The 18,048-nt window shown below is 37.1% G+C and overlaps 1 protein-coding gene across 1 annotated transcript in view; it reads right to left on the bottom strand.

Annotated features, from left to right (window-relative positions):
• The window catches only part of LOC122810959, a 62,884-nt gene extending 59,749 nt beyond the window's left edge, over positions 1-3,135 (bottom strand). Inside the window, exon 1 of the mRNA XM_044082486.1 lies at positions 2,992-3,135. The gene's annotated coding sequence lies outside the window, so the exon portion shown is untranslated. The remainder of the gene's footprint in view (positions 1-2,991) is intronic.
• Between the last annotated feature and the right edge of the window lie 14,913 nt (positions 3,136-18,048).

Raw genomic sequence — 18,048 nt, 5'->3', positions numbered from 1 at the left:
ACCAAGTGTTTGCTGCAATGAACTTGTATGAATGTGATGAAAATTATTAAGATTTAGATCTAGTCTGGCACACCACTGTCAAAATAGCAAAGAACAGACTACAGTACTGTACAACTGCATTCATACTTAATGTGATATTTAGTAAAACAACTGACCAAACACTACTGTTGAGATGTTAACATTAACATGGATTACTGGCAGATTCATTGCACTTCCTCAAATGTCTTTCAGCTCATGGTCAAGTGCCCAGTTAAACAGTTGTTTTTATACAGTTTACTTTTATGGATGGTTTCTTCTGATAAATCCTCCTGAAACAATCTTGGTATATCTGTGGCTTTACTGTGGACCACAGCAGCTGAGACTGTTGTGGGCCTCAGAAGCTTTCTGTTTCCTTACCAGTTTCTGAGAAGACCAGGGTGAAGTCTTCTGACATGATAGCCATTTCTCCTTTTGCACTGTTAGCCACTTCACTTTGTTAGATAAGTTCTGACAATTGAGCCCTTTGCATGTATTTTTCTTTTCCTGCTATTTCACCAAGCCTCTATTATCATAGCCATCTGTTACTAATATTTTCTAAGCCTACAGCATATCTTTGCTGTCATGTAAACACATTGTTCTCGGCTGGTCATACTTGTTTACTACATATGTCTTTCTGCATACTTTGCAGGATTTGTAGCACATACTATTCTAACAATATCACACTGTTGCTTCGAGGGAAGAGAACTTTATTTTTATATACTGTAACATATATCAGTAGAAATCAGAAGGAAGGACCTTTCTTTTAACTAATGCTAAATCTTATGCTGTATTAAATATTAAATATGTCTGAATATATTAAAGATTCCAAATGCTTTCACTTTCTTTCAAAAGGCATTTTTAACATAACTTCTGCTGTCAGAAACAATTACACTTGCAAATGCTGACTTAGGAAATATAGGATGTAAAATCAGTGATCTTTGGGTGGGATTTGTGAACAGGGTGCTACATAAAGTAGTTCTGTATGATTATGCTGCCCAATAAAGTTAGGCTTTGTACACAATGTTACTCTATATTGTGACCACATTGCTCCATGCATAAACCCCAAATGCAAATGTGCCTTTCAGAACTGAGCATGGTTTAGAAATACTGCAAAAACTAAGAATAGCTATGTATGGACTGGTCCTAACTAAATAACCCAGGAAAAGAGATCCATGTGCCCACAGTTGTCATAGCAGGAGTTACTGGCAGAGTGTGTCATCTATCACATGACTCATTCACTATGTGGCACCAGAGTGAGTAGCATGCACTTGGATACTATGAATTTGGGAAAGCGTTTCAAAGAATTTGCCATTTCATTCTGCACTACCTGTTATTAGTGGAATACATGTCCATAAATCTTGATAATGATAGGTGGCACACTAAGCCTAATATGCAGCATTTATTTATGCAACTGTACACTAGATTTGTGAACAACTTTGTTCAAGTAAAGGTGTTACAACTTTTTTTATATATTCAATCATCCAGTTGCACACAGTATCCAATTAATATCCACAAGGGAGTTGGATCCCATTCCAACAATCTTTAAGTGTCTTGTAGAGGAACTGGTGTTGAACATGATAACAGTCCATCAGGGAATGCATATTATGCCTTTAGGATTGGGGTTGAAACAAGAGCACCCCCCAACATAGAGAGGATATGCAGACTCCGCACAGAGAACACTTCATCTACAAAATGAACCCAGAGCTGTGAGGCAACTACATTAACCACTGGAGTACAAGACAAACGAAAAAGAAGTCTGGAAAGATTTTAAACTTTATCTAATATATGACAATGTTTCCAACAACAGGAAGTAAGCTTAGTGAGTAGCATTAATGTACACAAAGAAGAAGTGTAAAGAAACAGAAACAGCATACAGATGTTTTTGCAAAGGAGTTTGCCTCTACTCAATCAATGTGGTGATAATGGCTCCTGCAGCCCCAAAATCTAATATAGCTATGTTGAAGACACACTTTTTCAGGGTAAAGAAAATGTTTATCTTCAACAAACAAGGATAGTTCAACCTTACAGTCTTACAGTTAGTATCCATTTTATCCTCCTGAATCTGAACCCTGATTGTTATTCACGGTCTCCTTAGTAAACACTACAGTTTATTCTCCAGATACCTGTACGCAAGAGTCATTAATGGAATAAGTTGCTGTAGAAAAGCTAATCAACCCAAATAATCCCATGTTTATGATTATTGTTCATGCAATATCTCTTTTTTAGGAAGACACACATCACCAGCAAAGCATATATTTATTATACTGGAGAATATTAAAAGGTTATCAATTTTGTTTTTGGGGATCTATATCAAAACTTTGAGACTGTTGTGCATCTGTACCAGCAAGTTGCCACACTCACTGTTACATATTAAAAGTATATTTTATAAGGATTGCAAGGTCTCCAAATCCACATAACCCCACTACCTATTTATATATATATATATATATATATATATATATATATATATATATATATATATCCACCCATCCATCCACAACCCCCTTTTTCCCATTTTTACACATGGGGTCATGATGTGACTTCAGCAGTGACAGTTTTTTAATATATATATATATATATATATATATATATATATATATATATATATATATAGACATATATATATATATATAGACATATAGATATACATCTATGGGATTGCTATATCTCAATGAAACGTAAATGCTCATAGATACAGCAATTGTGTACTTAGAATATATTTCCCCCAATTTCACTTAATTTTCTTCTATTCTGGGACATCCACAAATGGCTCTTGAACATAAAATGGGAACCTCTGCATTAGATGTAAGTCTATATAGCTCCATCCGAAGGTATAATTTCCAGTTATCAAACAATAAAAATAGGAAATCACATAAACATATTTAGGTTTCGAATGAAGGCGTGCTACTGCAGACTTAGAAGTCATAATCATTAAGCCAATGATTAATGAGTACTATATTATGAATTTCTTACCAATACAACCATCAGAGCTTGCATTCACAAATGTCTCCTTCCCAGACTTAGACTTGAATCCTTTTTGACAATTACATTTGTAACTTCCAATTGTGTTGGTACAGAAAGAATAATTTCCACAAATGTCCGTGTTCTCCTGGCACTCATTTCTATCTGGATTTCATAGAACAAGATATGAAAATAAGTGTAGCAGAAACATGAGGATGTATTTATTTCCAATACATGAAAAATAGATGCATTTACCACTTTTTCATTCAAGAGGGAAATGTCTTGCAGGTCTATACCACTAAGAGCATTGCATGAGGGTCTATATTACATAGTTAAAGAAACAGAATCTCGACTAATCTTTAATCGACACGTATGTGTCAAAGCTGCACATCATGAAATGGCCAAATCATCATGTTGGCCGTTCTTTTAAATCTGCCCTTTTCCCTACTGTCATGCGATCTTGGAGTTAGTATATTTAGTTAGGGGGTGTGGGGGGTATAGTCCCTTACAATGGGGAATGTGGCAGGCAAAGCCCCCACTTTATAGTGCTTGTTTTAATGTGCATGGTTGGCCAACTGATTTCTTTCCCTTAGAAAGGAATCGATGATTTGGCCGTTCGATGACGTGCAGCTTCAGCACATACGTGTCGATTAAATGTTAGTCGAGATTCTGCTTCTTTGACTATGTAATACAGACTCTTGCATGATGTAAAATATTAAAAAGATGGAAGCTAATACATGAAAAAATACTTCAGTTTTAAGTCAATATATATAGATACAACATCCTTTCTAAGGCACTGTCCTTTGCTATGGTTTATAACTGTTACATAAGGAGTGAAACATTCTTTACATAAACAGAAAATAAGATTTTTACCATGTTTTGAGGTTCTAATAGCAGTATGCAACTCATCAACAAGTCACAAGAAACGTGGAATGCCAATTCAAATTCATCGGTTCACTTTATTGTTCATAACTTTATATTGTTTTAATTGCCATCTAAATTACATACCATGGTGCCAATTCATTTTTGGCTTGTTGACTTAGTCTACAATTATATAGACTGGGAAGGAATTATGTTTTTATGCAAAACATAGCAATACATTCTAGCATATTGCATAAATGAGGTTTGGAACAGACCGAATTCTACTGGACATCTTCAAGTGGGGCTAGATAAATGGAGTAGCAGGAATTAAGAGGATAAACAGAGGATAGGGTTAAATGGGATGGAGGGATGTTTGGGAGGAAATGAGGTAAGGGTAGGGAGAGGCTTAAAGGGGTTTTAGGTAAGTGTATCTGGGGTAGGAGTCACATTTGTGGTGTGAACTTGCTACAGCAAGTACTACTTCCTTGTTGCCCTGTTGGTACTTAAAGGTACAGGTAGGCCTTGGGTTAATAGTTGTAAGGTATGGTGGAGTTACATTGCAGTTTTTTTTTCCCCTGAGGGGCAGGCTTCCAACGTTAGGGTTATATATTGGCCAGAGTGTTCATGTTTTATCTCCCTGTATTTAATACTTTAGGAGGGATTGAGAAAGTGTGTTCCTTTTCCTTAATACTTATTGACTTATTTAAGTTGCAGTCAGGGGCAAGGTTTGGAGGGTTGTCGGGTGGTTATGGTTGATATCATTTGGAGAAAAGCAACTTGATTATAATTTGGAAATTATTGAGTCCCCCTGATTACTTAACATTTAGGGCCAGGCTTTGCATTTTACGAACGTTAAGTGTTAAATGTTAAAGTCTGATATTAGAGACTGGTACACAATGGTTATTTCCCAGAAAGCCAAAATTTGATTTTTTCTGACATTACTTCCAGGGTAAGAGTACTTTCTTATAAAATAATCTTGGTGATAAGGATTAGCTTGTATAGCAAGCAGCTGCCATAGTGTGCTGAGGCCGTACCATCCTAAGCAGCAGTCCAGCGTTCTCCATTTTCACCTCCTTGTGTTGGCGTGGGGGTTTATGTTTTCCCTTTCTAAGCAGTCTTTTGGATTCTTTCTGTAAACATTTTATGCATTATACACATAGCCTTACAGGGGAACTGAATCAGTAAACTTCAGTAAAAACTGTCTTTAGGAAATGGAATGGCCACATACTTAAAACCAAGGAGATGATTCTGTAGGGTCACCCTTCCTTTACTGGCTGACTCTCAGATGTAAAGGTGTGACTTTTCAATTATTGAGGAGGTTTCTGTGGAGCTCAGGTTTGTGTCTGGACTTCATTCTGGTTGTTTTTACTAGGTTTTCTTTTCACTCAATTAACTTGTTGGTAGCTTTGCTTTATGGTTCCCCACAAGTTTTTCATGGGCTGTGAGGTATTGTTGTTTCCACGCATGTGTATCTGCCGAGATACCATGCAGAATATATGTTAAAGTCCTTTTAAGCAATTCAGGCAGACATTACTAGTTATCTTGAGAGTACAGTAATGCCGTAGGATTTCTGTCGCAAACTATAAAGTTTACCCAGCCTGGGGAGTACAGTTTTACTTTCTGTAATTCTTTCCTAAAGTTTAGGCTATGTAGAAACTACTGTCTTGATAAAACAGGAAGTGCCTCATGTAGAGGAATTGTCCTTAGCTTTAAGTGTATACTTGCAGAAAACTTTGAAAAATCTATGCAATGATAGACTGTAATTAGTTTCCTTTTTATGCAGTTGCTTAACATTTTTAAAGTTCTGTGGAAGTCGTGAACAATGTCTTTGCAAACAATTTGCACCAGGTGGTTACTTCATGATGGAGTTAATGCATAATTCAAGGCAAAAAAAAACTAAATAAGTAAATAAATACATAAATAAATAAATAAATACATAAATAAATAATGCACTGTCCACCCAAGCTTTTTGTGTCATTGCTCTGGAATGTATTTATGAGTGGAAAATCATCACTGCAAAGATACTTAATTAAAATTAGTATTGCAACAGTGATTAAGTCAAACTCATGGCAGTATGAAATGCACCACAAATCAGTGAAATGCTTCCCTTTTTAATGGTCTAGTTTGGAGTAGAGTTTAGGGCGTGTACATTCACACTTCATATCTACTAATACTGGCATTATAAATAAATTGGTGATTATAGAGTCTGTGACCATTCCAGCCTGTTCATAGGTTAGTACTAAGCTAACTGCTCTTGCGAGCCATTTTAAGCCTAGCCAATTATCGCTTGTGAGACTCAAACTCTGCATCTTGTGTCTGTGAGGCAAACACCTTAACCATTAGGCCATCCTCCCACCTATGAAGTAGATGTTTTCTTGGGGGGGATAGCTGCAATGGGTGCACAAGGTGCCTTTTAGTTGTAGTACCTCACTCTTCAGGGGAGCTTTTTCTTGGGCTTTCTGATGCCCAGGATTGTGGGCCATTTGTCATAATCCTCAAGATGCAACTGGCAGTTTGGGGGGCATGGTTGGCATTGGAGCATTCTTCCTGTAGTCCGGAGTGGCAAGAGAGAGAGATAGGCCGTGTCGAGAGAGACTGTTGGCTGCATTACTAAGTCAATTTATGGCACCAAATCCTTAAGGAGTCACATGGCAGGATCACTCTGCACCGATAAAACAGTGACTTCACTTCCTAAGTACTGAAAGCAAAAGGTACGATAACTGCTTTTGAGGTTAAGAGAGGTCGCTAATTAAATGAAGGGTTTTATAGCTATTACTTTAATGTGCTTGTGTCACATCAAGATTACTTTAGTAGTTTAGCGCATACATTTTGAATTAGATGTTGGAGGGGGTTGTGCTGCCAGGGGACGTATTTCCATAGCATGGCATGGGGAAGTGAAGCTGTTGACAAGTCTTTGCCAAGCTTCCCATTTTAGTTTGGTTGTGTCGGGTGTTCCATTCGGCAGGGGCTTTCATTGTTTTATGTTGTGACAGTCTGGCACAGGCAAAGTGGGGCATAGTGTTGGGTTGCTTCTCATATCACGTAACTGTTCAGCTTTTGCAGAATGGCCAAATTGTTGCTAGTAAATTTTGGGCAGTTCTCATAACATTTGTGTTTTCTGAGAATCCATGACTCTGTGGGATTAATGGGAGGACTGATGTCACTAGATGCTTTACAATTGCGTTATTTGAGACAGTGAGAGCCTAGAGCTGGGGCACAAGATTAACGCTCTTTAAGTATGGGTGAAGTGGCTGTAACCAGGAAGTGGGGGGTTACCTTCATCAGTATTGCAGTTACAGTTTTCACATCTTTCAGAAATGCAAGTTTAGGGTCATGGGCATATCTCTCAACTGTTCAGATTTTCATAGGAAGTCCAGGATTTTGCTTCAGCTCTGGCTCATTTTTCATGTAGCTTGTGGGATTTTATGAGTTTCTGGGATGGTCTGCATCCCGAGGTCATCCAATAATGATATACATGGTGTTTCAGACTTCAGATCCCTTGTAGGACAAGGTATTGTAGGCCAAGTTAAACCAGGTTGTGCTATCTGGTCTACATTATAATAACAATATTTAAAGTTGTCCGTATTTGTAAGCCTGATCCCCGCCTCATCCTGTTCAGCTTTGCTGGAATTGTGTGTCAAGAGGTTTAGAGGTATGTTGATGACTGTGGACAGGTTGTTTGCACTTGGTAAACAGGTACTGGGTGCTGCAGTGATTTCATGGCTGGCAGCACTATCTGTCCAACCGATCCTCTGGTAAGATCCTAAATAAAGGGTATGTGAATTATGCACATTGAGGCATTAATATCCATTGGGGAATAGGTAGGCATGGCAGGGCTTAAGGATTATGGGATAAGAGTGAGGCCAGTCTTATTTCACAGTGGCCTGAATTAAATCTCACTATTTATATCTTTTCAGATTTCCTGTCTGTAAGTATGTTGTGATTGTGATGTTTGGAGGTGGTAAGGAAGGTGGATTTATTGAAAGTCAGGGGGTTAGGTTGTCTTCAAATATACTTGGATTTTAGATGATTTACATTTCTCTTTTCTTTGCAGATGGTGGTACTATGCTGGGTATTTCAGCTGTGGGAGTGCTACGCAGTGCGGTTGCAGGTGGTTTCAGAGCAGAATTCATACCAGCTGGTGGATGAAGGTGGACAAGCAACGGTCAGTGTACAGTCGGAAATGGATTTGAAGATGGCGGTGTTATGATGGGTCTTTCGCCAGTTGGAGTGTTAAACAATTGTGGTCACAGATGGTTCAGCACAGGGGCCGTAGCAGCTGATGGTGTGTAGAATGTGGTTTAACCAGATGATGGATGCTGTAATTTATTGTTGACTACTGGATCTGCATGGATTGTGCTCACAGGTGGTGATACAGTTTTTTCTCTTCATTGTGGCGTGAGTGTGTGCGGCATGTGAGTGTTGTGGGGACTGGTAGGGAGGATACATTTCGGGAGATCAGTGAAGCGGGTGTTTAGTTTTAGTTATGGGGATTTTGGGCCCTGTCCTAAAATGGGTTATTGTCCTAATGAATAAGATTGTTTAGCCCTTTTAAGGTTTGGGAATCTTGGGGTGGTAATTTCCTTTGGAGTAGAGTTTATGTCGAGCATGGAGGCTTGTTACAGTAAGATTTGGCCTTTCCCTTGTCAGTGTCATTTAATTGCAAGGGGTGGGATTTATGTTGGTAGGTGGCAGGTGGTTTATACATGCTCAGTGGGTGGGTTAGGTATATGGAGGTGCAGTTAATTGGATGATGGGCCATGGTAGTTTAGGTTTATGTTTTCCTGGGAAATGGCAATACAGATGGTTGCTCAGTGGTTGGTGCTATTTTAAGGGTTTAGCTCAGTGCTTTATTGGATTTGGCATTAGGGGTTGGCAGTCAGAAGATGTACATGATTTGACTCCTTTAAGGCTAGGGGAAAGGTTTGGCAGAGCAGTGTGCGGTTCGGTGGGGGTTAATAACTTACGGCATTACTTTAAGGCAACATATGGAAAGAAAAGCTTCAAGGGAGGAGCCAAACCTGAACTTGCTTGTCAACCAGTTTACTTGGGTCTTTTGTCACAATTACCAGGTGGGGCTTGTTTACCATTGCAGTGCTTTGGGATGGTTTTCAGATAGGTTTGTTCATCGGGATTGGCATTTGTTACAAATGTGGCAGGAGGTGTTGGATTGGGGGGCATAATTGGGGGGTTGGTTTGCACTTTGTTGGATAGCAGGATGGTAGGACAGCTGGGGGATGTTGAATATTTGGACTTTCATTTTAATATGGGGTAGGTATTAGTGTGAGTGTTTGGGGATTAGGAGATATTCCATCTGATTAATGTAGCAGTGGTATGGGGGTGTGTTCCTGTTAGACATTGCATCAGGTTGTTTCTGGATTAAAGGCTTGTTTTGGGAGTTTGGGGCACCTTTTTGCATGAAAGGTTTAAGGCAGGGCTTTGACAGTTTGGTTAAATTTGTATTGCAGAAGTCTGGGGCTACCATTTATAAGGAAGACATATGGTATTGTCAAGCTGGTTTAATGTAGCAGGCATAATATTAGCAAGAGAAATTAAGAAGAATATGGTCCAGTTTCACTTGGTCAAGATGTCAGTGGTATGGTTTGTTGATGTGGTCAGCTGAGGCATGTTAGGTTGGGTTAGAAGAATTAAATGCTTATGGCAGGATGCTGGGGTAGTTTTTAGAAGTAAAGCATATGGCGTGGCATTGCTAGCTTGGTCATATGGAGTTATTGTTTATAATGAGTTGTGGGTGTGATGGCAAGAATACTATTAAATGAAATTTATAAGGAGATTTCATGTGGTTATTATATTCATTGGTCAGAATGGGGCTGCAATCTTATGTGAGGTTATGCAATGGCCTCAGCATGCTTTCAAGTGGCAGTAGGGTAAGTGTTTGGTTGTTTAGTTGACTAGTAATGACCCACGAGTCTTTATGAAATTTTATGGTATGGCAGTTGGGTAACTGAGTATGAGTATGCTAGGTCATGAGTTTATGATTGTTACTTTAGCATTGGAGATGGATCAGTGGTTTGTGTTTAGCTGTTTAGGTAACTGAATAATGTTGCTAATTATGTGATGGGGATTTGAGAGGTTTCAAATGGTACACATTTTTGTTAGGCAAGATTGGGTTAAATGATGTTTATCTTTATGACTTTAATGGTGTTTAGGTTTTGGTTTGGGTCGGTGAGTGGGGGAACTGCTTGGTCAGGCAGGTGGGCGGAGAAGAGGGGCAGGCTTGCCCTCTTCTGTTCCAACTTTGTTGCTGGATTTTAAATTCAATAAGTTGGGAAGGAAGGTGAGTGGTTGGACTGCTTGATAAGTAAATAAGCAAGCAGAGCTGCTTATTGGTTGGAGATGTAATTCAGTTAATTGGAGGTGAGCGGTGTAACGCTGCCTTGTAAGTGTAAGGATAAGTGAGCAAATGGGGGACACTGCTTATTCCAAGGGTGAGTGGTTATGCTCCCCTTATGATTATTTATTTTATGTTTTCTTTTCATGGATGTTATTATCACCTGTGTCATGTTTTGGTTGAAATTAATAACTACTGGTTGACAATCATGTTTATGGAGGTTAAATAAAGGTCATCAAATGTTATTTGGTGTGATGTGCTTATTGAAGGGAACCAGGACAAATATTCCAACAATAAAAAATACATTCTTTGGCTAGGTCAAAATTCCATCATTTTCTAGTAGTTTTCTGCATTGTTTAATTCATGTAGCATATCAGTATCTGTCATTAAAAAGATCATTCTAATAGGTAAACACATAAATGAAAAAAATAATTTTGATTAAATTATGACAAGTCCCTATTAGAATGGGAATCACAATTCCAAGAACCAAAATACTGCAAAAAAGAATAAAAATATAGAATAACAAATACTGAACATAGGTTTTCTCCTTTAAACTTATTTTTTGCAGGATTGCTAGCTACCTGTAAACCCAAACTTATTTATACCAACTCAAAGATTGCCATACCATATTCTAATGTCTTTTAAACACTCTTTAGTTTTCTCCCTCACCAAAACCAGTCTTGCCTGGAACTTTCTTCTTTCTCATGCCTGAAGTAGATATATTGCTTTCTTTCTTTCTTTGTTTTACTCATTCCATATGCCTTTCCTTCCTTTCTCCATTCTCGTTTCATTTCCTATTGCCTTTCTTCATTAGCTTCCCTTTTGCATTTGTATTTTTAACTCTCTGCTGTATTACATTAAAGTCTCTTTCTGTCAGTTCTATAGCTGACTTTCCTCCCAGTTTTTCACAGCTTTCCAACAAAGATTTTTATAAGAACTGCCCACCTTTATTTTGGATATATGCACAATTGATTTTCAATATGTACATTCTCTTCCACCCTGCCAAATTATACATCTCACATCCCCAGTCTATCATTTCACTTGCTCTCTACTCATAATGATTTCCTGAACATTACAGGATATCCTTACTTTTCTCCCTTGCATAGAGTTTATTTTCCACTGCTAGATACATACTTTTTTCTATTTCCCGGCTGTTCTTAATTTTCAGTTGCTTTTCTTGCAGTAAGCCTACTTCTGTTTCCTCTTATGCACCATTTGTTGGTATGGATCTGTTAATACCACATTCTTTGTCATTTGTTCCTCTCACCATAACTGCCCTGGATAGGTGCTCCTTTCTTCCTGCACTTGGACACCTTCTGCGCTCACACTCAACCTCCTTGACAACATGCTTCCTCTGTACTGAACTGCACTGTAAGTATCCCACCAAGCCTTGTCACTGCATTAGTGCTTTAAGCCCCGTTTTCTTCCTTTGAATCCCTTTTCCAGTTTTGATATATTTGTTTTTCCCTTCCTTGAGAACCGAAAAAATTAATCATGATATGCCTCTGCTTTTTGTCCTTTTTGTTCACTGCAAATAATTCAAAAATGGCAAAATTATTCTAGGTGTGGCAGCATTAGCAGTCATCATTTTTGATCCCTCATGGTAAACAGAAAGTACAGTGTAATTTAACCACAAATCAGAGATCTTAGAATTAAAGGTTCAAAAGTCTTATTGTTTTTGCTTTTTTTAAGACAAAAGAAGAGGTGCAAGTGCCAGTGACATAGCTAGGTTGGAGAGAAGAGGGCTGCTGCCCCAGGTGCAAAGTGTCAGGAGATGTGATTGTCAGGTGCACAGTGAGTGTTACTGTAGACAAGTATGCATCTCTGAACACTGATACACTACATTACTCCATTTCTATTCTGTGTTTTAGCATTTTAGCAGTCTGGGAGTGATCCTCAGACTGTAGTATGCCACATGTCACATTTGTAGCAAATGGTTTCCAACGTATTTTTGTTCTTTCTGATGTGGTCACCAGATCAGGGGTTGACAACAGATGCCAGAGTAGCTATCTACACCTTTGCAAGTGGCTTATTTTTTCAGTATAGTAGGCAAAGAAGACACTAACCTGTATGCTACATTTGGGTTATCTGAATATGATAACATGATCTATCTTTGCTAAATAAGAAATTAAAGAATATTGTGAAAACAAAATAATTTACACATTCATTGTTTACTGTACACAGAGTGTGTGTGTGTGTGTGTGTGTGTGTGTGTGTGTGTGTGTGTGTGTGTGTGTGTGTGTGTGTGTGTGTGTGTGTGTGTATTTGGGGTTCTGCATGATATAGGCTCAAGTTCTACATCTTTGCACAGAATAGTAGGACACTCAACTGAGTAATTTTATAACCCTCTGCTTCTAGACACGCAAATGCAAGACTATGAATCACATCACTGCTAAACTATTTCCTGCAGGAAGAACTCCAAGCCCCCATACAGTATGGCTTCCATCCCTTCCACAGCACTAAAACTGCACTTCTAACCTTAATAGATACTGTAAATAAAGCTGGCGATAAAGGCAAGCTGGTCTCCTTATTTCTAGATGTGCCTAAAGCCTTTGACACAGTTTGTTGTAGCAAACTTCTATTTCAAATTTCCTCAATAGGTCTATCTCAGCCCACTCTTCTATGGCTCAAAATCTACTTCTTTAGTAGACATCAGTCAATAAAATTACACTCTGCCCTCTCTCTCCATACCTTCCAGGCAGTACTGGTGTACCAAAATGCTCACTCCTTGCTCCCCTCCTCTTTAACATTCTTACCATCATCCTCCACACATCCACACAACCACATAACAGACCTCTCTAACACAATATGCAGATGACTCCACTTTCATATGCACATCAGCCAATGTGGCACATCTCAAAAAAAAAAAAAAAACATTCAGGAGCCTTTAAAAAAACGAAACTACTTCTTTTCCCCAAAGCCCTTTCTCATGAAAAAAACAACATATACAATTTTCTCTCTTAATAATGCAAATATAGAAGTCATTTTTCATAGCAAATTATTAGGGATGATAGTGGATAATAATTTTAAATTCAACCAGCATATAAAAAATTGCATTAAAAAAACTTACCAAGAACTTTCTCACCAACACAACTAAAACTAAACTTAATTTACACTGTTTAACTGTGATCTGAAGCTGCATAATATGGTTCCAATTTGTAATCAATTTCCTGGACTGATATGTAGTGATAATTATGTGTTCCTATTGAAGATATCAATAAATTCTGCCATACTTTACAAATTTCCATTAATAGGAACCATACTATTTTGCCATGTTAAAATTCCATCATTTTGTAGTGACTTTTATATTATTTTATTAGTTATTATTAGAATGCTTTTTATTGAAATTGGCTTTATGGTTTTCTTTCCCTCTGTGGTTCTGTCATAATCTCCAGAGATTTTCTGATGTGTTCCTAATGAGGGACAGAGCCACAAAAGCAATTTTAATGACACAGGGACAATATTTTAGTCTTTAAGTAAATATTGTGCCTCTGCCTTTAGCATGACAGACACACACACACACACACACACACACACACACACACACACACACACACACACACACACACACACACACACATGCGTGCACATATGATCCATTCAGAATAACATACCGATATACAGACATGAACAGAGACACAGACACATGCATGCACACACACATATACGCACGTGCACACACACACACACAGACACACACACACACACACACACACACACACACACACACACACACACACACACACACACACACACAGCACCCACTTTTGCATTCAAAGAAATATTGCATAATTTCATTGGTTTGCCATACGATGCTCTCAGTTGGCATAAGCATGTGCAGTCTGGCATAGGAAAACCCTGTAGCTGCCTCCCCTCCTTTGACTTACCTTGTCTGTGGCAAAGACAGCATTGCATAGTCAGACTGTTGAGGAGAAGTCCAATGGTCTGTTTAGTGCGAAGGAGACATGGGGGCAGAGCCCTCAGCCTCATGCCATCTACTGCTTCTACCTGTTACCTCGGAAAGCTAGAAAGGGAGACTGATACTGCAAATGCTGAGCACACTCTCACTTGTAGCATCCCTGCTCTTCCACCCTCTAATTTAGTGCAGGTGTCATACACTTGTATTTTGTAGTCTTGAGCTGAATTTCAAGCAGTATCAAACACTAGCACCATCGCACTGCACTGCTTTACTGGCATACTCAATGCCTAGCCTAGTGTCCCACGCTAGATTTTTATCTTTTCTTTCCAGTTGTCAATGTCCTGCACAACAATGAATCTAATCTGCCCTGTAGTCTTATCCTAGAGAGAGATATGGATATGTGCAAGTGTTTATACCACTGCAGGTAAATATTTAAGCAAATACATTTTCACTTATCAAAAGATCATTTGCTTTAAGAATTAAATCAAGGAAAACTTCACCTACCTCCCTGACTTCCAAAGCAATGTGATGGAAATTAGAACTAAAATAGCAGTTTTTCTCTTGGGGGAGGGGGTTTAATTTTTGTGTTATAGTTTTATAAATTACCAAGACAGTACTTAGCTCATTCTTAACTTAGTTGTATCTTTATAATATTAAAATGTTTAGTTACTCAGCATTATATAGTAAAACAAAAGAACAAAGAAAAAATATAAAATGTTATCTATTCTAGTTTGGATACCATGTCTATAGCCTTGGAGTGAGAAATAGTAAAGAATTTGGTCCCAAAGCATTAAAGGTGTCTTTTAATTTAAACATTTCTGTCCATTTTTGTAACTGTTTGGCTGAGGACGATAGTCCAGGAGATTTCCTATTGGTAGTTTCTGTAATATCTGTGATACAATTGAAATCACCTCCTAGTATAATATTACCTTTAGAAGTATTTGTAATAAAATCTATGTGTTTCTTAGCTAGTCCAACCCCCATACCCAGGAACCAGTATAAATTAAACAGGGTCCAAATTTTGCTGTTAAACTTAAGTATAACTAAGGCCATGAGTCCATCATTACCAACATGTTTGTAAATAATTTGGGGATTTAAGAAAGTCTTTTTTCATAGAATTGTTAGTCCTCTGGTCTTATTTTTATAAGAGGATTGAGCAAGTATTGTGTATTCCTTAGGGTCCCAGATAAATGTGTCATTTATTTTAAAGTGAGTCTCTTGGAGAAAAACTACTTGAGCCTTGTTTAGTTTAAGATACCTTAGTAGGTTAGCTCTCTTACATGGGTTGTTTAAGCCAATAGTATTAAAGGATATCAAAGTTAAATCCCTATCAGAATTCTTTAAAGATAACAAATAATAAAGGAATTTGTATTAATAGAATCCTGTATACATAATACTCTTCCTGAATAGACAAGAGAATATCAGTTGTTGTATTTCTATTTATCTCAATCCAAATGACTTTCCTCATGAAAGATACAAGTAAAACAATTGTGTCAGGCATTTAAAAACTAGAAAAACAGTTAAATAACAAAACATTTGCATATTTCACTCTGATATAAACTTTAATACACCCTATACATGGAATGAGACACACTCCTAGTCTAGCAAACAAAACTAAATATGCTAGACTACCTATCCCAACCATCAGCCTTTGTTGGTTTGAGCCCATGAAAACAAAATAAAAAATGGAGAATATATTATAAATTAAGAGAAAAATAGTAGTGATAAACAACTAATCAGATATTAATTCCAGTTAGGTTTTAGAGATAAGTTACATACACTATTATTAGAAACATTAAATATTTATACAGTAATTATTCACTAAGGAAGGAAGAGACATATTAGGATACATATAGTCTGAATTTAGTGCTTAACAGACTAAGGAAACACTAGCTTTATAAACAATTTAAATTATTACCCAAAATACCTAAGCATGTCATCTGTATTAGTTCTAATAAAAACTTCAAAACGGCAGAACAAATCAAAGAATCATTTATCATTTGTATTTACTTGCCTTCTGAATAAATCTTATCATGACAAACTCCCACTAAATAAAAACTTCACAAGAATTGGGTGCTAGCACATAGTGAGTGTGTGTCATTCCCAAAAGATGTTAACATAGATTCTTAGAAATATTCCATAAGACATATTAAACTGGAGACTTTTCCAGGGCAGGATACAAGTTTTTTAAAAGTGAAACCACCAGAGTACAATAAGGTACTGTTGTAGTGGAGAGAAACAGTCAATTTAAAATATTTTAAATGCTATATTGTTGTTTATTCAGAGTAGGGACAATAAATAGGGAGAAAAATGACAGAGAAGTTGAGCATTTAATAATAGAATGCCATTGTTGTTCTTTAATAATGGTTTTAATTATATTGAAATGCCAGGTGTAAGTTAGAATGCAACTGTGTTTACTTTTTTCTTCTTTTAATTTAGGGTGACCTCATTGCATAATTCTGCCAAAAGGCCTATTCCTCATAGGGTCATTGTTAGTTTTAGAATTTCTAATGAGATCCAGGATCATATGTAACAAGTTTGATTCATATCCTCTGGTTAAGAAATAATTTTCAAGATTATTCATATTTATGAGAAAAGGGGCCAAATCTGTGGTAACGTGTGGTAATCTATACCCTTGTAATTTTATTACATTGTGATTAATTTTTACTGGGTGCATACTAAGTCTGTGAAGTAAATAGTTCAGTCCTGTTGGTTTCCTGTATAAGTTACTAATTCATTTTCCTCTGTCTTTATCAATACTGACAGTAATATAAAGGAACTGCACTGAGTCCAAGCTGATGGAAATGGTAAATTTCAGGAAGGAGGCGGAGTTATTGATGTAAAGGATAAACTCAGTGAGTTTAGATTTCTTGCCTGCCAGACTATGAATACATCATCAATAAAGAAAAAGGAAACAGATCAAACTAAAGATGCAGTTCAAATGTAGCATTCTAAAGAAAAGGGGTGTCTGTCATACTAAAGATTGGTCAGAATTCTTATGTATTTCATTGCTTAATGTTTATTTATGCCCATTTGTATATTTATTATATTTGTGTGTTTGATTGGTTGTTTATTGATGTAGTGGTATATCACAAATAGACCCATTTCATCCACATACCCAGAGCAAATGTATGCATTTAGTAAAAACAAATACCAGATTAAACTGGCTGTTCATAAAAAGTAAACAAAAAAGTATTTTCAAGGGATTTATTTATAAGCAACAAACAGTGTTTATAAATTGCATGAAAGCTTTAGAATATTGAAAAAATATTGTATTCACATTAAAGGGAGAGAAGTAAGGGGGGCTGGAAAATGGCATGAAGAAGAAGATGGGCTAGCAGGAGGAAAACAGATTGCCCCATCCTTGAGATGAGCAAGGATCCTAGTACTAATGGCTGAAGGAGTGTCTGAGCTCCTGATATTTGGGTCACTGGCATCCCACTCCTTAGGAAATAGGATGGAGAAGGAAAATGTGGGAGCAAATGATGCCATTAGATGATCTGTTTAGAGTAAGACACCATCTGCATGGGATCTCAGTGAGGCAATGTAAAATTGGTACTGTAATACAGATGCTGTCTCGGAAGTGCACCACATTTTAGGATATGAAGCTAAGAGTCAGATGGAGAAAGTCATCTATATATATATATATATATATATATATATATATATATATATATATATATATAGATATATATATATATATATATATATATGTGTGTGTGTACACATACACACACACATACACACACATATATATATATATATATATATATATAAATATAAGAACAAGTTCAACCAAATGAGTTTAATGATAGAAGAAATCATTTAGTAGGACTAATTTGACTTTAAAATGAGTTCCAAAAACATATCATTAGTTTTACCTAAGCTCAGGAAGAGTTGTTTGTCCTCAAGACAAAAGAGGATATTGTAGTGATCC

The sequence above is a fragment of the Protopterus annectens genome, chromosome 9.part0 (assembly GCF_019279795.1).
Source record: "Protopterus annectens isolate FY-2018-M chromosome 9.part0, PAN1.0, whole genome shotgun sequence".
NCBI classification, from domain to species: Eukaryota; Metazoa; Chordata; order Ceratodontiformes; family Protopteridae; genus Protopterus; species Protopterus annectens.
The sequence above is the reverse complement of the archived record's forward strand: the minus strand, read 5'-3'. Positions and strand labels throughout refer to the sequence as shown.